At 38.2% G+C, this 20,760-nt stretch overlaps 1 long non-coding RNA gene across 1 annotated transcript in view; it reads right to left on the bottom strand.

Annotated features, from left to right (window-relative positions):
• Window positions 1-20,760, bottom strand: part of LOC111179351 (uncharacterized) — an 82,900-nt gene that overhangs the window by 13,236 nt on the left and 48,904 nt on the right. The window contains exon 4 of the long non-coding RNA XR_002645887.3: window positions 1,779-1,846. This is a non-coding gene — a long non-coding RNA (uncharacterized LOC111179351). The remainder of the gene's footprint in view (window positions 1-1,778; window positions 1,847-20,760) is intronic.

The raw sequence follows: 20,760 nt of genomic DNA, 5'->3' as shown, positions 1-20,760 counted from the left end.
TTCCTCATCTCATCTTCCCCATTATAGACAATACAGTAAAACACCAAAAACTAACCAAGAGATTTACAGGGACCAATTAAGTAGAAGGGGATGCTCTCCTTCTCCCAGGTACTTGAATGAAGGGCTCAGGGGGAACAATTTTTCCATGAGCAACTGCCCAAGGTTCTAAATTGTCTCTTTCATTTCACCCATTACAACATTAGCTTAATACAGTCAAAAGGCTTCTTTCCAAATTCTAGTAATAAAATCAATATAAAATGGAATTTTCCAATCCACATTTAATTGTGATTTTCCTTTATTTGTGTTTTTTAAAAGTATTTTCTAAAGCTCCATGAGTGGTCTGCCCAAAGTGTAAGTGCCTGATTGATTGACAGATTATTTTACAGCTAGTACTTACTATTTCTTTTTATTAAGAGCTGAGTGGCTTTTAGAGAAAAAACAATAGGATAAAAAAGAAAAAGGTCTTTGATTCACTTATTTCAAATAGAAAATTGTAGAGAAAAAAGTTATAAAGTCAGCAATTCTGACAGTATGTGCATTTCTTGCATCATATATTAATTGGTAGTCATAAATTGTTAACAAGTGGACATACAATGCCAAAGTGAAAAGGTAAAGATGTATTGTAGAATTTTTAAGGTATTATGCAGTGGGTGATAATTGATCTTTTCTTAGTTCTTATATAAGTGAGTTTTTAAATATAAAGCTAAAATACATAGAATGTGAGGACTGTGACTCCAGTGTATAGTTTATGAAACTGTGGGGATTGTTCTTATGTAAAAAAGCAGGCGCTGCTTTCTCCATTACTGTCTTTATATTGTTTTTATTTTTCCTTTTAGAATAGTTGGATATTTTTTAGAACTATAAAAAATTTAGATGACTTTTCCAAAATTTTGTTGATATCCTTTGTCATACATTTATATGCCACATATAGCTTTCCTACGTTATTTCCTTTTTTATTTACCCTTGGTTGATATTTGACGAAAGAAAAAAAAACAGTTGGTAAACTTCTTATTTTAATCTCCACAGAACCAGTAAAACCTATCACCTGCTTTCTGTTCTGATTGGGTTAATTTTAAACAATTATGCAATATCTAAAGAGACAGAAACTCTGTATAAATTTTAATGAAAATAAGTCCAAAATTTAGCAACTTTGAGCAAGATAGGCTTCTGATTTAAAACATGCTTTTCAAAAATCAGTCCTTTGAAAAATGTTTAATTACCTGATATGGATAGCAACCTAGAACTAAACAATCATACATACTCTGGGCCATTGGTTTATAATGCTTCATGTATTTCACATGTCCATCTGAAGTTTGCTACTCAGCAATGCATAAAACATAAGAGAGATGAACAGATTAAATAAATCACCCTGCTATTGGCCAATCAGTTGTATTTTTTGGTCATGCATCTCCAAATGGTAAGTACTCTAAGAAGGATATTCAGACGGCAAGGCCTACTTCTTTCTATGTACCCTTACATGAATGATCACTTCTAACGTGGTGGTGGCTAGAAAAAGTTTAGTACAGTTGTTGCCCATTAGGCTCTAGTCTCATAAATGGGTTTTTAAGAATTCCTTGGGCAAATGGGAGAGCTGAGCATAGCAAGCTGGGTCTAAATTCCATATCACCATATACAGCAAACTTTCCACAAGTGTAAAATAACATTGTTGGGCTGCACCCCTCAGGCCTGCAGGCTTGTAATTGCCCAGCGGCAAGACCAAAGAAAGAGCCCAAAGCAGTGACAGGGACAACAAGGACTTATTGGATAGGGAAACTTACAAGTCAGAAGTCCTGGAGCCACGATGTTTAGCAGACAGCAGGCAGGACACAGGAAAAAACTTGGCTACCTGAAGGAGAAGAAGGGTACCATTTATAGGGGGAATTGACTTCAGGTTGGCTCATAAGTTACCGGGGAAACCAGCAACTGGGCGGGGGGCAAGCACGAAAGCAGTTCTGATTAAACCCTGTAATTAAGAGAATTGGATAGTCATGTGAGTGAAGCAGGTCCTGGTTGAGCAGAGGATGGAGAGCAAGAGAACAGCCATCTTGAATGGCCTAACCATACCAATAACCATGACCAAATTGAGCCAATAGACAAGAATAGGAATCAATAAGTACAGCTGAGTATTATTTATTTTTTAGTCATTCAAAGAGCTACTTTTAGGCTGAAGCTGTGAGTGTCTTTAAAATGCTTTTTTGGGGATTTGTGATTAATTTTAGCCTGGGGAGACTGGTTTAGAGCTCCAAATTTAGATGATACCGCTGAGCTCTTGGAATTGACTGAGGGAAGTTGTTGAATGTTTGGCCTAGAAACAGAAGCATGTTACATAAAGAGACGCCACAGCACTGAGGTAACACTGCAGGAGGCAAAACCAAAATGAGGCTGCATCTGAGTTCAGCACACATAGGGGAAAAGGACCGAGTAAATTATGCACCTGCACCAATCCAGGTTGATGAATGAAAGAGAGTGATTGATGAACAAAAGCGAGGGCTAAAAATCACATTAGTCTCTTAGTAAGTTAGGGAGGGAAATGTGATTTTTCTTAGGAAAAACTTATATAAAAGTATGATTCCATGTTGATTTTTAAACAGAACCCATTCAGAGTAGACAATTCCTGACTGCTCCCTGGCAGCCACTCTTTCTTTGTTCAGTGTCTGCCCTGCCAATCAAGGCTTTCAGGCATTCACCTACTCTGGATCCCAGTCACCTTGCAACCTGCCTTTATTGTTCTATCCACATTTGCATTTGTCTTTGATGCCTCCTGCTTTCCCCTGCTTATTCCTCCTTTTCCTTCTAAGGCATCTTTTCTGTTCATATTCCTTTTTGTCTTTTCCTTGTCAATAGCCATGTTCGGCCCTTATTCTGGGTTCTATGATGGTCATTTCACTGTTTGAAAGATCACCCTATTAAAATTGGGTAGGGTGGGCCCCCATCCAGTTGTCAAGGGAATTTTTTTTTCCATTAATTTTTTTTTTTTTTTTGCGGTATGTGGCCTCTCACTGTTGTGGCCTCTCCCGTTGCGGAGCACAGGCTCTGGATGCACAGGCTCAGCGGCCATGGCTCACGGGCCCAGCGGCATGTGGGATCTTCCCGGACCGGGGCACGAACTCGTGTCCCCTGCATCGGCAGGCAGACTCCCAACCACTGCGCCACCAGGGAAGCCCTTTTCCATTAATTTTGCACACTATTCCAAGATAGCCTTTTAGAAGGATTACATTTTTCTTGATTTTGCATATCTAGGAAGAAATGGATAAAAAGACAGTCAAGAAATAAGAGGAGGCAAAAAGTAGAATAATTGGAGCTGCCATTCATTGCTGATGGTACAAAGACTTTGTAAACTGGCACCCCTACTTTTGGTGCTTGAGAGGTTTTAATAAAGCTTGATACATGCCTACTCTATGATACAGCAACTCCATTGCTATGTAGACCTCCCAAAGGAATGAGTGTTTATATCTTTAAAAAATTGTACAAGAATATTCAGAGACTCTATTCAGCATAGGCAAAAAACTGGCAACAGTGTAAATGTCTACCAATAGGAGAAAGAATTAACAAACCACATATACACACAACGATATGGATGAATCTCAAAACGGTTGTATTTAGTGAAAGAAGACAGGCATAAATGAGTACATAAAAGTATATTTCCATTTGTATGAAGTCCAAGAATAGGCAAAAACTAACCAATGATGATAGAAATCAGGATAGAGCTTCCTCTGGGACGGGGGATCATTATCTGGGAACAAGTATGAAGAAATTTTCTGGGGAATGGAAATATACTAATTTGCTCTGAGTGATGGTTACTTGAGTATAAATATATATTAAAAATTTCCAAGCTATACACTTAGGATTTATTCATTTTACTATATGAAAAGTATACCTTATTTTAAAAAGGAAGGGGAAGGGATAAAAGAAGATTTGGTGAAAAGAGCACAGGTTTGGAAATAAGATGAACCTGGATTCAGAATCATAGCTTGAGTTTAATAATTCTATGATTTGGGGCAACTTATTTCATCTCTTTCAACCTCAGTTTCCTCACCTGTAAAATAGGAAAACATCACCTATCTCATAGATGTGTTAACCACATTAAATTATTTAATGGTAGTCAATCAAGAAATACTAGTTTCTTTCATGACCCCTTCTTTTCTGTTTTGACTAATTATTACCAGTGGCAAGATTCCTAACAAGTATTCTTTCTACTATGCCACCAGATAGGTTTGTATGTACATTAAGTTTGAGGAGTACTGCTCTAGAAAATTCCCAGTGTATAGCAGTACATTCAAGGCTCTCATAAATTATGCTTTAAAGAAATCTATTTAGTACTACTTGAAACCGCATCTCCCAACCTTATTAGATCAAAGAACTGCCCCCGCCCCTCCAAACGTGTATTTTTTTCGGGAAAGACATAACCATTATCTCTCCACAAGATTTTGTTCTAAAGAAAACACCTTGAGAAACATGTTAGTGTAGCACATCTCCCAGTTACGAATAAGAATTTGGGCGTATCCCCTGGCACATTTCAGAAATGTTGAGTTCAGGATTAGTCTGCCAGATACAACTGCAGCTCTTAGAACCACTTAATTTGCTGCTTTGACTCTATTAATACATGTGTGCTTGGACAAATAACCCCAGTATGTGATTCTCAAATGTGAGTGAAGGGCACATCAGAATCATGTGGTGAGTTCTATAAAAATACACATAGATATGTCATTCAGATTCTACTTTGGATAAACAAGAATGGCAATACAATCTGCCGGGACTGTTGAAAATACTGTCCCCGACCCTCCCGCCCCACATTCCGGGTGTTCTGGAAGATACCATCTAGTGATTACAATGCGCACCCTGACCCAGGTGAGGACTATTGGTTTAAATAAATGCATCTCAACTCTGATTGCCCGTTAGTATCACTCTGGCTTAAAAACATCAATTCCAAAGCCCACGGACTGACTTAATTGGCCTGGGGTTAGACTTGGAGATTGGCATGTTTTAAAGCTTCCCAGGTGATATTAATATGCAGCATGAGTTGAGAACCACTGGTCTAAGAAAAATAACGGTGTTTCTTTGACCCCATCACCAAAACTACCCATCATTTTGTTCTTAAGTTAAAAATACAGTCATTTCAGTGGTGGGTATTAGTCAAAAGAATGTCTATGCTGAAATTTCTTATGTGGGGTCCCTTGTCTCTATATGGAGAATGGTGAACATCAAAGTGGTGTTTCAGAAAGTACAGGACAGTGAGGTGGGTGAGAATTGCTGCTGAGTCATTAAGATAATATGAGATCTGGGCAGTTTGCACACTGCCCTCCATCCATATTCATTCAGAGCTTTAAAACTGGATATTACATACAAGCAATTTGTAGACATCTGGGTGTAGAAAAACCTCTAAAAGGCTTTTTTCATTGTCTTTAAAAATAATCATTTTATAATTTAACTTCATTTGAACAATTTTTAAGTAAATGCAGTTATTATCAGAGAACTAGTTTTTCCCAAGTCACCTAATTCATACTAAGTAAAGGCCATAGCAAGGCTTTTAAAAATAAGCACCATTCTTCTTTTTGAGAAAGAATCCACCATTAACAAAGATGTTTTTAAAGCTTCCATCATCCAATACCTTTAAGACTTCATTTCAATATTTATTATAAGTCAAAACTGGTATTCAATTAAATGTGTAAGTAGTAAATGATTTTATTTATTTACTTTTATTTTTTCAGTAAGGAATGACTTTATTAAGAGGGACTATTGCAGCAGGGGGAAACGCCTAGTGTTAGCCAGAATTGTTTCAGGGAAGGAATGGAGGAACAAAGCTCTGATATGCTGCGGCCAGTGGCTGGGGAGGGAAGGAGGGACTTGTTAAAAACTGCTTTGTGGGTGGGGCTGGGGTGATAGTATGGGTGAGGGCAGGGGGGCAAGTGCATGATGGTGGAGGAGTGGGGAACTGTCTTGAAACTTAACAAACTGCTTTAAATAATTGCAATAGGGCTTCCCTAGTGGCGCAGTGGTTGAGAATCTGCCTGCTAATGCAGGGGACACGAGTTCGAGCCCTGGTCTGGGAGGATCCCGCGTGCCGCGGAGCAACTAGGCCCGTGAGCCAAAACTACTGAGCCTGCACGTCTGGAGCCTGTGCTCCGCAACAAGAGAGGCCGCGATAGTGAGAGGCCTGCTCACCGCGATGAAGAGTGGCCCCCGTTTGCTGCAACTAGAGAAAGCCCTCGCACAGAAATGAAGACCCAACACAGCAAAAATAAATAAATTAATAAATTCCTACCCCCAACATCTTCTAAAAAAAAATAAATAATTGAAATAACAGGAAAAGAGCAGGCAGGAAATGTTTGTTGTCAGGCACATGGAGGAGGGGTGGGGATCCAGGACGGACGCAGAGCAAACAAGTTATAGTGCTAGAAGTTCTCACAAATAAACGGTCTCGCTGTCCTAAGTCAATCCAGCATCGGTTATGTCAAGCAACGTTTTTGATCAGCCTTGTCAAGGGCTCGGCTGGAACATTAGCTCCCCAAAGAGTGCCTGTGTTCAACTACTACTAGTCATTCAGGTATCCCATTGCCATTTACGTCTCTTCTAGCATTTGCCATTTGCTTTTTCTTTCTTTCTTTTTTGTTTCTAATATTTATTTATTTATTTGGCTGCGCTGGATCTTCCTTGCCACGTGCGGGACCTTCCTCTTGACATGTGGGATCTAGTTCCCTGACCAGGGATGCAACCCGGGCTCCCTGTGTTGGGAGCACGGAGTCTTAGCCACTGGACGACCAGGGAAGTCCTGCCATTTGCTTTCTTCCTTATTTGATTTTTCCGTGTATATGTTGTGCTGTTTATTTTACATTCCTGGTATTTAGAATAGTGTATGGTATACTGTAAGTACTCAATAAACATCAATTCAGTGAATGAATAATTACCCTGTAAAAATACACAGCAATTCAGACTTCCATAGGCAGCGAACCACTCTATAGATATCGCTGAATGCAGTCGACGCTGGGGTCGGTAGACCAGCGATTGGCTGAATCCGCAGATGTGGAACCCGCTGAATAGGAGGGCAGAATGTAATACTACACCATGTTACATAAGGGACTTGAACATCCATGGCTTTTCGTATGGGTGGGGCAGTGGTCCTGGAACCAATCCTCCACAGATACTGAGGGACGACTCGTAGTAAATGATTTTTAAAAAAACTTTAGAAGTGCCTTATCTAAAGGTAGCTTTGAGGGCACATTTCTTGTTTACTTGTCTTCCTTGTGCATTAATATCCCTCTTTTTTACCATTTGGAAATAAACAGACTCATTGGTAGAGGCGGGAAGTTTTGTGGAAAAAGAAGTATCTATTTACTTAAAATGTACCAATACTATCTAATGGGGCAGGGGAAGCTTGAATAAGCCTTCTGGGAGATGAGTTAATGTGATTTTATTAAACCAGCCTTCCAAACTGTGTGGGCATGACCCTAATAGAAATCTGGGCATTGATGTGTTTTACAAAAAAAGTTTGTCTGTTTTGGGGTTAACTGGATTATTAAAACACACATACACACACACACACACACAACTCCTCTAATTGTCAAGTGATAGATAATAACTGTTTACTGAAGTGTGTGATATAATATTTTTTAGTAATAGTAAGTATAAATTGAGGCAGTCAGGTCTTTTATCAACTGAATGCATTATAGTATTGCTATTGATAGAACTTTTCTAGTCCTTGCCTTATATAATTTAAACAGTGCTGGTCACCAAACCTTTGCAAGGTTTAATTGCTCTTCAGGGGAACAGTGTGGAGCAATTATATGAATGATACCAGATCTCTACGATTAAGTTATGTGAAAAGATGGGGAAAGTTGAGCAAATTCTCAGTGGAAAAGGAAAGACTTCATGTAACCCAACTGAAGTTTTAAAAATTATAAGGTGGATTGATAAAATTGATCCAAGCAAACTCTTTATGTTTCAAGACCAGAGAAGTGAATAGATATGATCTGAAAATTAGAAAGTTGGGAACAAGGAAAAAAGAAGGCAAAACTCTTTTACACAAAGGATAATAAGCATATGGAATAAATTACTATAAAGGGCCCCTGAAGCAAGGAGCATCATTGAATACAGGAGGGAATGAAATGAATTTCTAAATGAAAAGGGAAGATAGAGAAGAACAGGAAGAAAATAGGCTGATGGAAACAAGGGAAACTTTAAAAGGCAGGTATGATGAGCAGAGAAACCTTTCATTGGGGTCCCTTCACTTCTTCCTGATAGTGCTGTTAAATGGCTTTTGGCATAGCCTGTAATCTAAAATAATGTCATGGCGTGGTGCCCCACGCTGTCACATTTAACCAAATGCTACATGGCATTTAACATTCGTCTACCTTCAGGGATGTCTAAATACAACTCTATGTGATGTAATTCTACTCTGCAAATAGGTGGTTTGAGAATACTACCCACCTTTTTGACCAATGAAGTTCAACTTTTCTATGGATGTTGCAGATTCAAGGAATTCCTCCTTAGTCTGTTGCTTTAAAAAATAAATTGTTTCCCATAAGCACCTATAATCTAGTGCATGTCAATAATAGATGAGATGATTTTCAATAGGACATACAGAAAGTATGAAAGCATATTAACCATTTGTAAACTATTCAAAATGGGACTGATTGTCTCTCGTTGAGCACACTGTCTTCCGTTATATCTGAAAAGAATTCCCTGCTTCTTAGCTGGAAGCATGAATCTTTTTTTAGGAAAGTGTGCTAAGGCTGAATACAGGATTTCGAGTGATGGATGATCTGAAACATGAAACATTAATATGTAAGGTATTGCTAGCTAATTATTCAGCGGTTACTTCAGTGACTTAGACGGGGAATAGGTTTCCTTTGGGAGCCAGGATTCTGCTCTCAAGTGGTGCTAACTAAAGTATTAGTACTAACAGTTATATAGTACCTGTTACTGCTAATTCTCTCCCAAAAAGTATAGATGCATCGCTTTCTAAAATATAAAATGCTTAACAGGAGCATAGTCATTGAGTGCTTGGAAAATATCTACTTGGTTAAAACAGACAAAATTTTCTTTAATTTAGGCTTAATTGTGAGTTTTTAATATTGCTTTCGTAGGTATAGTCTTTTCCCCACACTTGGGCAGCATACTCTTGTCATTTTCTGAATACCAACAAAAACCACGAGAGGACATTGAGCAGGGCGATGGCTTCTTAGTGACTTAGAACTTTTTGAACTTCTCAAACATAAAAGGGCATTTTCAGATGGAAAAGTTCATCAATAACGCATTGAGACCATTATCAAAGTCTGTTGGCCTAGATGTCTCACTTTGAGATTCAAGTCAGATGTGGGACATATCCACTATTCACAGGCAAGGTTAGTGTATATTAATGACAGACCGTAATCTGCCAGAATGCCCGAAGGAGATTGTAGTTTTAAGAAATGGAATCTAAAATGCCATGAGTCTATCCAGAGAGGCACATAGGTAGGACAGGCTCCACTAGATTCCTAGATTTGGGCACGAATTCTATGCACTGTAAAAGAACTCTAGGTAACTGGCACAGTGGGCACATTAGGTCTAAACCTGTGACTCTTCAGTCCAGTGCAGAGCTGACAAAATCATGGAGCTGATCTCACCACTCCTATGTTCTCTGACTCTCACTTCACCCCAAAGCAAACCAATGAAAGGCATTGGTAAATAACCATGGCATTCTTTCCCACTAATACACAATCTTTCTTAAAATTGTCCTCCCAGGAGATCCTCACAATCTACTGGGTTCGGCGCTGTAGATGAAACCTATAATAATCGTTGCACCGATCCTTACATAGACGCAAATTCAGAATGGGGCTTGAAAAAATATCTGTGGAAAGTATCAGGGTAACTCTGAGCAACAGGACAAGCCACTTTCCTACAAAAACAATGTCTTTCCTTTCTGATTTCATAATGAATAATACAGGGCATGCGGGGTGGGGGGAGATTTTTGGTGTCAAAGGGCATCGAAAGTTAGTTAAGACGTATTCGTTTTGTGGAGACAATCTCAGAATGGATTTTTGGTTTTTTTCATTTGAGGCTTTTTGGCTTCATTTTCTCAAAAGTTAGATACAGATTGGTAGACAGGTAAGTAGCTGGGTGGACATATAGGTACATAAGGAGGTAACAGCACTGATTAATTTTGGTTGACCATGCTTTGCAACATTTTATTTTACAAGCTGATTTTGTGTTATAGAAATATAGAGACAACAATACCACAGAGAAATATTTGTCTTATGTTTAAATTTTAGGGGCACTGAATTTACTGTGTATAGTTAAAGAAACACATACTAGTATTTTGTGTATGCTGAGATTAATTTTCAATATGCAGTCTCCCTTGGGACATTTATATTCTTCCAATCAGCATGGAACTGTCCATCAAAACTAACATTATAAATTTTTTTTTAACTTGGCACTGAGAAATGTTTCAGGGCTTTCTTTAAAGAGCTCTAGACAGATTAGCAATCTTCCTGTAAAAATGACCTCTGTCATTTTCCCCGTGCTGGCTACTTATTTCAATGCAGTTGAAGTCAGAGGAGGAGAGGGGTTTCCCCTCTTTTTCCTCCCTCTCCCTTTTAGATAATTTTAGAACCATTTGTTTAAGGCATAGAACTTATGGCTATTTTAAGAAAGTACTGATATTTATTTTAGAATGCAACCTGCATTTTGGTGTAAAGTTTATTTTAATTAGACCAGCAGAAAATAGTTTCCAAAAGGGAAAATACATTTTTTCGCACAAATTGCTTCCATAATTTTTGAACCCTGCTAAGCATTTTTAATAGATATGTGCCCTTAGCTCATCTTTTGCATGCTAACAATTTAATCTGAATACCAATATAGACACAAAATAAACGATTGTTTCCTGCCAGAGGTATCTGCAGAAGAAATCTTGGAGTAAAACATTGTCTTTGCAGCTCATTGTGTCTCTAATTAGAGTGGAAGGAGGCAGAAGCTTGCTGGTGTCAGTCTGTGTTTAGCATGCCCTGGAGCCTCAAACTCCTGTGGGTATCAAAGTGCACTAATTAAATGAGGGGTCCACAATACGGCACTAAACATCAGAGTGCGAGAAAGAGTCCAGTGTCCTCAGTGCCTTTGAGAATCTGTGGCCCACGCTAATTACCCATTGTTGAATTGACTTTCCATTCTGTGAGGAATGAATGGTTCCACTCTCCCTCCTCCCTCCACCCCTCCCCCTTTCTATTTTACCATCTTTGCTTTGGCCGCCTAATTAATCTTATGGAAATCTCCCGAAGCCAGATTCCAGCAAGGTTGCCCCGATGTTTATAATTTGATTTGTGATGATAAAAGTGAAGGCAACCGGTGATGGAACAGTGTCATTTTCAACGCTCTTGAGAATCGAAGAGGCTATCAATCTTTCCCACGTGCATGGCAAACTGATATCCTAGAAAATTAACTTCAATTAATAACAGAAATCCCCAGACACATGAGAAAGCGAAGCTGCTTTGAAAGAGAACCTTCAAAGATGTCTCTGGACTGTCTTTTATATGCAGACCTTTTTTATATAAGAGATCCTCAATGAGGAAATATATATATGCGTGCTTGCATGTGTGTGTGTGTGTGTGTGTGTGTGTGCCTTTTTTTTCAATACTAATTTCAGGGAGGTATGGTGTCATTCATACCTAGTGTCGAAAGAATTTAACCAAAGTTCTCTAGGTTTAATATCAAAGCATTCCTGTCTTTAAGCTCCAACATTTGGTGTCTTTTTTCTTTTGATTTGATGAGCAATGCAATTTTAAACATCATTTGAAAACTTTTCTTCTTATCCATAAAGCCTTTCTGTGGGCAATCAACATCTTAAATGTAATCACAAAATATACATACATGTACAAACATACATACACAGTAAAACTCACTAAAATTTTTGACAGGAAAGGATTCAACAGAACCTGTCCAATATAGTAAGAGTTGGATTGAATAAGGAATAAAAAGCCTCTTTCCCACAAAGTTTTATATCAGATATTACTTGATTTAATACAAGTCTACTCTCTAAGTATGTGCTCCAATTCTGGATTATACCTTAAAAAAGAGAAAGAAAGCAGTTATTCTTGGACAGCACAATTTCAGTTTGTTGATTAAAAGATTTTAGACATTTATAATATTTTGTCACAACAACTGGAATGAATGCACCATCCAGAATAATCTCAGAGATAAATACCTAATTCCTTCTCCCCCTCTTCTCCTCCTTCTGCTTCTTTTTCTGCCTATATTTCTACTTATTTTATTTCTAAAAGCCGTTAGGTTATTAAATCATAATTCTCAAAATATTAAAAGAAACCTAATTCTCACCAATAAATAGTGAACACCTCTCAATGTCTTATTTAACTTAATAATGAGGGAACCAGCAGGATGGCAAAGCTAGTTCAAAAAAGATGAGAGGAACTGGGCTTGTGTACAGCCCTTGAAACAAGAATGGTGAAATAAGATTAGGAAATTACAAGCTTGATTAATCCTTTGGCTCAATGAATATGTAATTTTTAGAGTTAAATTTTCTACTGGACAGAAAAGAATGTTATCACACCTTAGTTTTTAAAGTTAACTTCCAACTTTTCAGAGTTGTCAAATGCCTGGGCTCTAGTCAAGCATGAATTCTAAGTAAAACAAAGTTACATTCCCAGAGAAAATCAGGTGACCCTCAGACTCAGGCAACCTTGTTAGATAATTCTCTAGCATGAATTAAGGAAACTCAAATTTTGGATAATTCTCTTTGACAAGGTAAATACACTCACCAGCTTTGCAATTAAAACAAATGACCAAAGTTAATACTGTTTTTACAAGTCAAAAGCAGGAGGACTTGGAGATTTTAAATTGAGCAAAACAAACAAACACACAAAAATATGGTTTAGTAACCAGATCAGGTAAGTTTGTAGAATTTTAAATTTTTGTTGGAATTACCACATGATTGAATTCATTTTGTACCATTTCTTGTTCTTTAAAATCTTATTTTTTTTAAAGTATTTATTTATTTGGCTGCGCCAGGTCTTAGGTGCAGCACGCGGGATCCTTGCTGTCTCATGAGTGCAGAATCTTCCTTGCTGGGCACCAGATCTTTAGTTGTGGTATGTGAGCTCTTAGTTGCAGCAAGTGGGATCTAGTTCCCTGATCAGGGATCAAACCCGGGCCCCCTGCATTGGGAGGGCGGAATCTTAATCGCTGGACCACCAGGGAAGTCCCTAAAAACCTATTAAAAGGCATTGGGAATCTATGAAATTAACAGGCATGGGAATCTCATGGAACCTACGAGTTGTGTTATTGTATCATACCACCTCGACGATTTATGTATGCTGATTGGCTGAAATTTTATTTTTACCTTTGATAGCTAGGACCATGTGTTTAAAAATGAGAAATTGCAATTCAATTAAAATCCCAGGGACTTCCCCGGTGGCACAGTGGTTAAGAATTCGCCTGCCAATGCAGGGGACACGGGTTCAATCCCTGGTCCGGGAAGATCCCACATGTCGCAGAGCAACTAAACTCATGTGCCACAACTACTGAGCCTGCACTCTAGAGCCCACGTGCCACAACTACTGAGCCTGCATGCCACAACTACTGAAGCCCCCGCACCCTAGAGCCCGTGCTCCGCAACAAGAGAAGCCACCGCAACGAGAAGCCTGCGCACCGCAAGGAAGAGTAGCCCCCGCTCGCCTCAACTAGAGAAAGCCCGCGCAGCAACAAAGACCCAACACAGCCAAAAATAAATTAATTAATTATAAATAAATTAATGAAAAAAATATTTTAAATCCCACATTTTAAAGTAGGCAAATGATATATCATGTGTGTTTTCACTTACTTGTTGAAAGTAATATTCTGAGATCTCTAGCAAGTAATTAAAAATTACTTTGACAACAAAGAAGTAGTAATATCAACCTTAATGTTTTAAATTTCATATATTAATTATATGTCCCTTAAGTCATAGCTGAATGCTGAATTAGGTATTAGAATTGACCATTCTTATGTCTTTTCATTAAAAAAGATCATGTCTTCCAGAAGTCTAGCAATTCATTGACAAGGAAAAACATTTTCTGCCATAATTTACTTGTACTCATGTGTCTTCAGCATGTGTAACATCAGCAACATTGTTTTTTAGAAATGACTTGATAGACCTTTTATTTATTAAAAATACATTTTTTAGAGATATGATTTCATTCTTAACACACAGAAGCATTATTCCCAGCACATTTTTATTGTACATAATTCAATTATAAAACACCGCTTAATCTCACTCTATATGGTGTGCTAATAATTACAGATAGGATTTTTTTCCCTATGAAATAAACATTTTCTTATTATGATTGGTTTTAATAAAGTGGAAGGAACCAAGACTGAGAATAAACCAGAAGTATCATGCAGAGTCACGAATATCATTAACTTGACTATGCAAAATCTTCCCTGGACACCCTTACATAGAAAGAGACAATGAAATATAAGTGTTTATATATGTATTGTTATGATCAATACAAACTTTATCTGAACAATTGTATTGTGAAAGTTTAAAGGTGATATTTAAATTATCAAAGCATTGTACAAAACGTCAAGGATGAGGGAACCCGAATTCACAATGAATGTCAAAAGGATGTTTACTCTGGGTGCCATTAGGTCATGCAGCCTGTCATATGCCAAACAAAACATTTTGCTTATGTACAGGGTGATGCTTTTTTTTGTTGTTTTTTGCAGTACGCGGGCCTCTCCCACGTTGTGGCCTCTCCCGTCACGGAGCACAGACTCCGGACGCGCAGGCCAAGCAGCCATGCCTCACAGGCCCAACCGCTCCGCGGCATGTGGGATCTTCCCGGACCAGGGCACGAACCCGTGTCCCCTGCATCGGCAGGCGGACTCTCAACCACTGCACCACCAGGGAAGCCCCAGGATGATGTTTTAAAATATGTCCTCACAAAGCTACTTCTTAAGTCATCTAGGATCCATTTTTCTCAACGATAGATATTTCTGGCTGCATTAATACTCCCCCAAACCCAATTAAAGATAGTACATATATTTTGGCCAAATATATATTTAAAAAGCCATTAATTCAGTTTTTGCAGAACTATGTGAAAATCCTAGCATCCCAGGTAGGGTTGTATTATTGTACCGTACCTCCTTAGTACTAAAAGGATCATTTCCAGATCCAGTGGGTTTCCCACTTTGCCAGCACTGGATTACCTCCACATAGCATGATTAGCTCTCATCTTAGAAATTGTTTAACACATTTCATGTTAAATAAAAAGAAACTGGATGATGTAATAAATGTTTTATATTTCAATAAGATAATCATCATATTTCATACATTCATTCTTAGAGAGTGCCTGTTTCCATCCTTCAGAAATGACCTGCAAATAGCCTAGCAATAATGTTAACTCTATATGGGCTTTATTCTTTGCTCAGTTAATCACACATTCAATTTACCTATCTTCCTGCCCATGTGCATTATAATGCAAATCAATTCAAGTAGAGATGTGAGAGCTTAGGAAGGCTGGCCTGGCGAGCCAGCATCCTTTATTTCTTGCCTTAGAGCTAGCCAAGCTCCTGAGATGAAAATGAGCTTAATTAGAATTGTAGAAGGATTTAAAAGTCAGTTAAAAAAATAGAAAACTATTCAAACTGAATATTCTATCCGCAGCAAAGTGGAAGAAAATGTTCACTGCCTATGTCCAAACATCTCAAACCTCAAAGGGTCAGAGGACAGTCTTCAAGATAAAGCTATTCTTGGCATTCACTGCAGCCCTTCCCCAGGAAGAAAAGTATGAAAGAAGTTCCGTGCTGTTTACCACGCAGGAGTCAGGCCAGTAAACAGAGCGCACCTTTCACCTGTCTTGCTGTTCCAGTTCTATTCCCTTCAGCCCAGATGCAATCCAGGGCCCTGTATACAACACTCCAGGTTGTAAAGGCCCAAGAGGCCCATGAGATAGATACAAGCACAAGTGCTGCAGAGTCAGTCTTAGAGCTAATAAAGAAAACAATTTCTAACCTCACAATGCTGAAATTTTCTTAAGCCCTGTGCTCCAAGAAAATAGTGAAGGTTAAGAAATCCCCTCACTCTTTTGTGCTCTGAGGACACCCTTCCCCATATGACGTAGTTAAGACTCATGATACATCTCTGTCCCCACCTCATTTGCCTATAACAAAGCCAGGCACAGACCCTCCACATTCCAATTTTTTTGCCTCATAAGTAATTAGCTGAACTGCTTGTTTCAACAGATCAATCAGGACAAAATGCTTGTTAACCGAAATTTGGTTAAGTTTTGCTCCTTCTCTCAGAGACCTGAATTTTGACCCACCCTCATCCCGATCCAGCATACAACTCTTCATGAGAACAGACTGGCCTCATGGAAAAAGATTCTTTGATCTACTCTCAGACCATGACACTCTTTCATCGCACTTCCACACACCCAGTTTTCTCCAGTCCTGTTTACCCCTCTTGATAGAGAAGAAAATTATTTTCGCCGAATGCTATGGTTGTCGTGTCCTCCCTATTGCAATAGTCCCTTTCCCTACTTTTGCAATAATCATTTGAATATAGCCTTTCTTTACTAAGACTGGATTTGATTATTTGACAAATCTTATCAATGTCCAGGAATTTTGGAAAACTTTAGGTCTGCTCCTAACCTGGGGATTGAATCTTCCTTGACTTCTGGCAGTAAACCCCTAAATGACCCTATGGACCTATGTTTCCACAAATTGCACACACATTTCTGTGGGGTAAGCTTCATATGATCAACCCTTCTAGAGAGTAAGAGTAAATCAACGATTTGGCAGGAGGAATTGTTTTTTCATTTGTTTTTAAAATCACATTTTCACAAAAACAAAAGTTACAGAATCCTAATCATATAGGCCTGTCTTAAGAATTTTAGTAAAATAATTAAAACACTCTAAACTATCGTGTATGAATGAAATGACCTATCATGATAGAAACCAATGATATAAGTATTGTAGTCATTTCAAAGTTAAGGGATCATCAAAATAGAGGCAAATTCCACCAGGCTGATGTCAACTTCTCAATATCTTACTCATCAAAGGAACTGGAAGCTGGGACTACCCTGGTGGTCCAGCAGTTAAGACTCCGTGCTCCCAATGCAGGGGACCCAGGTACAATCCCTGGTCAGGAAACTAGATCCCGCATACCACAACTAAGAGCCTGCATGCCGCAGCCAAAATGAAGATCCTGCACGCGGCAGTGAAGATCCTGCATGCCGCAACTAAGACCCAGTGCGGCCAAATTAATTAAAAAATAAATAAATATTTTTTAAAAAAAGGAGCTAGAAGCTGGACCAATCTGAGCATCTGGTTTCTGATAACTGAGTTTGTAACTTAATAAACCAGCGGTTTTATTCATTTGTTTTATTTACACACATGCATGTACACACAGACACACACACAAAATCATTGTCTCTCCCAAATTAGTTTAACTTCAGTCACAATTGTCCTGAAAGCATATTCATAGAGTATCCAAGGCACAATATAATTTTAACAGTACCAATAATTCTGTTTATATAAATGTACTTATGTCAGTCTTTACTTACCCTATAAAATGTATGATATGTTTAAATTAAATTTCCAACAGTGAACATATGAGTTCATAAAAACAATAAATGCTATGCCATTATTAAAGTATATAAAAAATAAGAGAAATTCAAAACAACTGAAAATCTAGCGTTATATGAGATCAGATGCTCTCTCTTGGCTCCCAACAATGAACTTGACAATGAAGATGAGGTTAAATTGCCCCAATAATAATTAACTTATCAATAGCAAAGCATTGCTTCAACTTAAAAAGATGTGGGATGCAATTAGACACCTATTTAAAATATGCATTTTATTATTTTGAGGCTAACAAGATGAAACTTTGGTATTTTTCATGTGACACTGTCCTGAACAACAACAGCACTGAAGCATCCATCTTTTAAAGGATTTTCAAGTTTGGAAGAAAAATCACTAAGATGTTTTATAACAAGAAAGAGAGAGCTTGATTGGAGAAATGACGTTAGAACACAATCAAAAATGCAGGTACAGCATTGCTTGGCTATCTACAAGGGAGAGGGTTTTAAGGTTATAGATTGAGAGCACTGGAAGGTAACTGCTGCAGCTGAGGAGAGGGTTAGAGGGCGGGGGGGCGGGGACAAGGCACACCCCTGAGACACAGACACCCCCGTGCAGTCCAAAGACTGAGGCTTATATTAGAAGATTCAAAAGTACTCCCCTTGCCCCACATCCTACCACCAAGCTAATAAGACTTCAGTAACAGTAACAGTCAAGTACAAATAGGAGAACTCTAGAGGCAGACTTTTTCTGAGGATCAGCACAAAAGGAAGCACCAAAGCCAAGCAGGGAGACAAAAATAAGGTGACAACGTTACGGGAGGAATTTGAAGCCTCTGATGCCCATAGTTACAAGAAACATCAAATACAGCCCAACTATTGGCCGGAACAACAGAGACTAAACACAGATGAGAAAACAATCAGTGAGCTTTAAGGTAGATCCACGGAAATTATCCAAACTGAAACGCAAACAGAAAAACAATGAAAAAAAAAGAAGAGAACGTATCTTCAAAAACTGTGACACAATATCAAACCCAGTAACTTTAGCCTGATTGGAATACTTTGAAGTAGAAGACAGAGAGAACAAGGCAGAAGAAATATTTGAAGCAATATGGCCCAAACTTTTCCATTGCAAGGGGAGCTAACTCAATCTAACTTGAAAGTTTCATCATCTAGCTTCTAGGCAGATGCTTGGAAAGCTGGATGCCACATCCTATGGTGTGGAAGGGCAACCCAGCATAGGTTAGATGCTAACCAAGAGAAGGAAGGAATAGTCAGGAAAATCTGAGAAGGTGCTCAATGCTTGTACCTCCAAATACTTGTATAACTGACTTAAAAAAAACCCACTGAACATATATTTATAAAATGTATATTTTTAGTAAGTATAGAATTGACTTACTATACTTCTTACTATTTCTATAGAATGGAAAAATGTAAGTGTGGTCAAGAACTGTGAAGGGTTTAAGATTTTACCCTACTTGCAAATTAGCGAGTTAGGCTGACACATTTTCATGGATGCTGGCAGAAAACACAATACTTGAATCACACAGAAAAAAGATGTCATAACTCATGGCACAGCGAGCAGTAGGAGCACCATGATGTGTGTATCAACTTCCCTTGCCTCCCGCATCTCACATGGGTGAAGTGGAGGCATCAAGTGAATGTTGCACACACAGAGGGCTTGTGTTACAGCTGAGGAACCCTGAGCTTAAGGGATCACAACCTTTTATAACAGTCTGCAAGGAAGCAAACATGCCTGACCTTTTCCCAGAGGGTGGCATTATCTTTATTATACTGGACAGTAAACAAATCTGCCTTTTGCTCTGACAGACACTATCTCTTTTCCAGCGTTTTTCATTATACAGACATCCTTGAAAAGATATTCCGGAACAAAGGCTGTCAGTTACTCTGCTCACAAGTCATGGGGAAACACTAGAAACCCCTCAAGAACTGTCTCCCACCTGGGATCTACACATGAAAGAGATCAGATATGTGATATGTCATAATCTAAAAGGACACGGACCACACTAAGAGCACCAGCACATTGATTCAAAGCATTTTCATACTCACACTTAGGGTGCTGAATGGAAGAGAAAAGTTTGTAAAAAGAAGTTTTAAAAAGTAACTTAAGTAGGCATTATATTTGTACATGGTTTTAATGAAATAAGAAAGATTTTGAAAGATTGTTCGAGAGTTTTAGAAGTCACAATTTCTTCATGGGGAAAAAAGAGGAAAATGTGAAAAGATATCTTGATAAGGTGAATGACTTCACTGTTTTCTTTAATCATAAGGACTGTCTTTCAAAATTACTTATTTCACAACTTTTCAAGGCTAAAGAGGAGGCAAAACTCTTGAGTTTTATGTTCATAATTCAAATAAGAACACATTTTTGTCAGTTGAATGACTAGAGTTTACTGTGAAGATTGAGTCATTTAAAATCCTAGTTAATTTCCGTAGGATACAAATTACAATATTTATAAAAAGAACAAAAACAATATTAGCAGTAATTATTCTTCATGGAAGACCACTAGGGTATTAGAAAGCCCTTTCTTTCTACCATCTGACATGGGCAACTTAATCCAGCAATAAAAACATACTCACCAAACTGTCTACCAAGAGCAACTAGAAATAATTCCATGTAGCCCTTTGGAGGATCTCTTCTCAGTGATGCCAATTATTATGCTAAATATCTATATACTGATGTGAATTCAGGTTCCCCATGTGTTTGATACCAACACAGAGAAAATAAATTGCCTGGATGTTATATCTTATATATAGTGTCAATCATCTATCCATTGTCCAAAATAAGAGCTTCCACTCTTCAAAATCTGTTGAAATCTGGAATTTTTTAACCACAGCAAAAATGGTTCTAAATTATATTCAGGCATACTACTTACCAAGGAAGGAGTCTGTAAAAATTAAAATACTAAAAAACTCCTTCAAATAAAAGTATAAATGACTGACAGCTGAGCAATCATTCACTATATATTTAGCAAAAACTAGTAGGTTGTGGGTACTATGCAAAGAGCTGAACAAAAAGTGTACACTAAACCATTTACCATGTATGAAAGATATTACCTTGTGCTTCACTTAATATCACTGAGATTCAGTTTCCTTATCTACAGAGTTCAAATTAGAAAAAGGATGCTATGCTTCTTCCAGGTCTAAGGTTCTTTGCATCAGATACCTACTTGGCCTGAGCTTATGTGCCATACTG

This window comes from Delphinapterus leucas, chromosome 9, assembly GCF_059928025.1.
Source record: "Delphinapterus leucas isolate spDelLeu-1000000601 "Yukka" chromosome 9, BTC_Dleu_Yukka2, whole genome shotgun sequence".
In the NCBI taxonomy this organism is placed as follows: Eukaryota; Metazoa; Chordata; class Mammalia; order Artiodactyla; family Monodontidae; genus Delphinapterus; species Delphinapterus leucas.
Note: the sequence above shows the minus strand (reverse complement) of the source record. Positions and strands in the feature narration are given on the sequence as shown.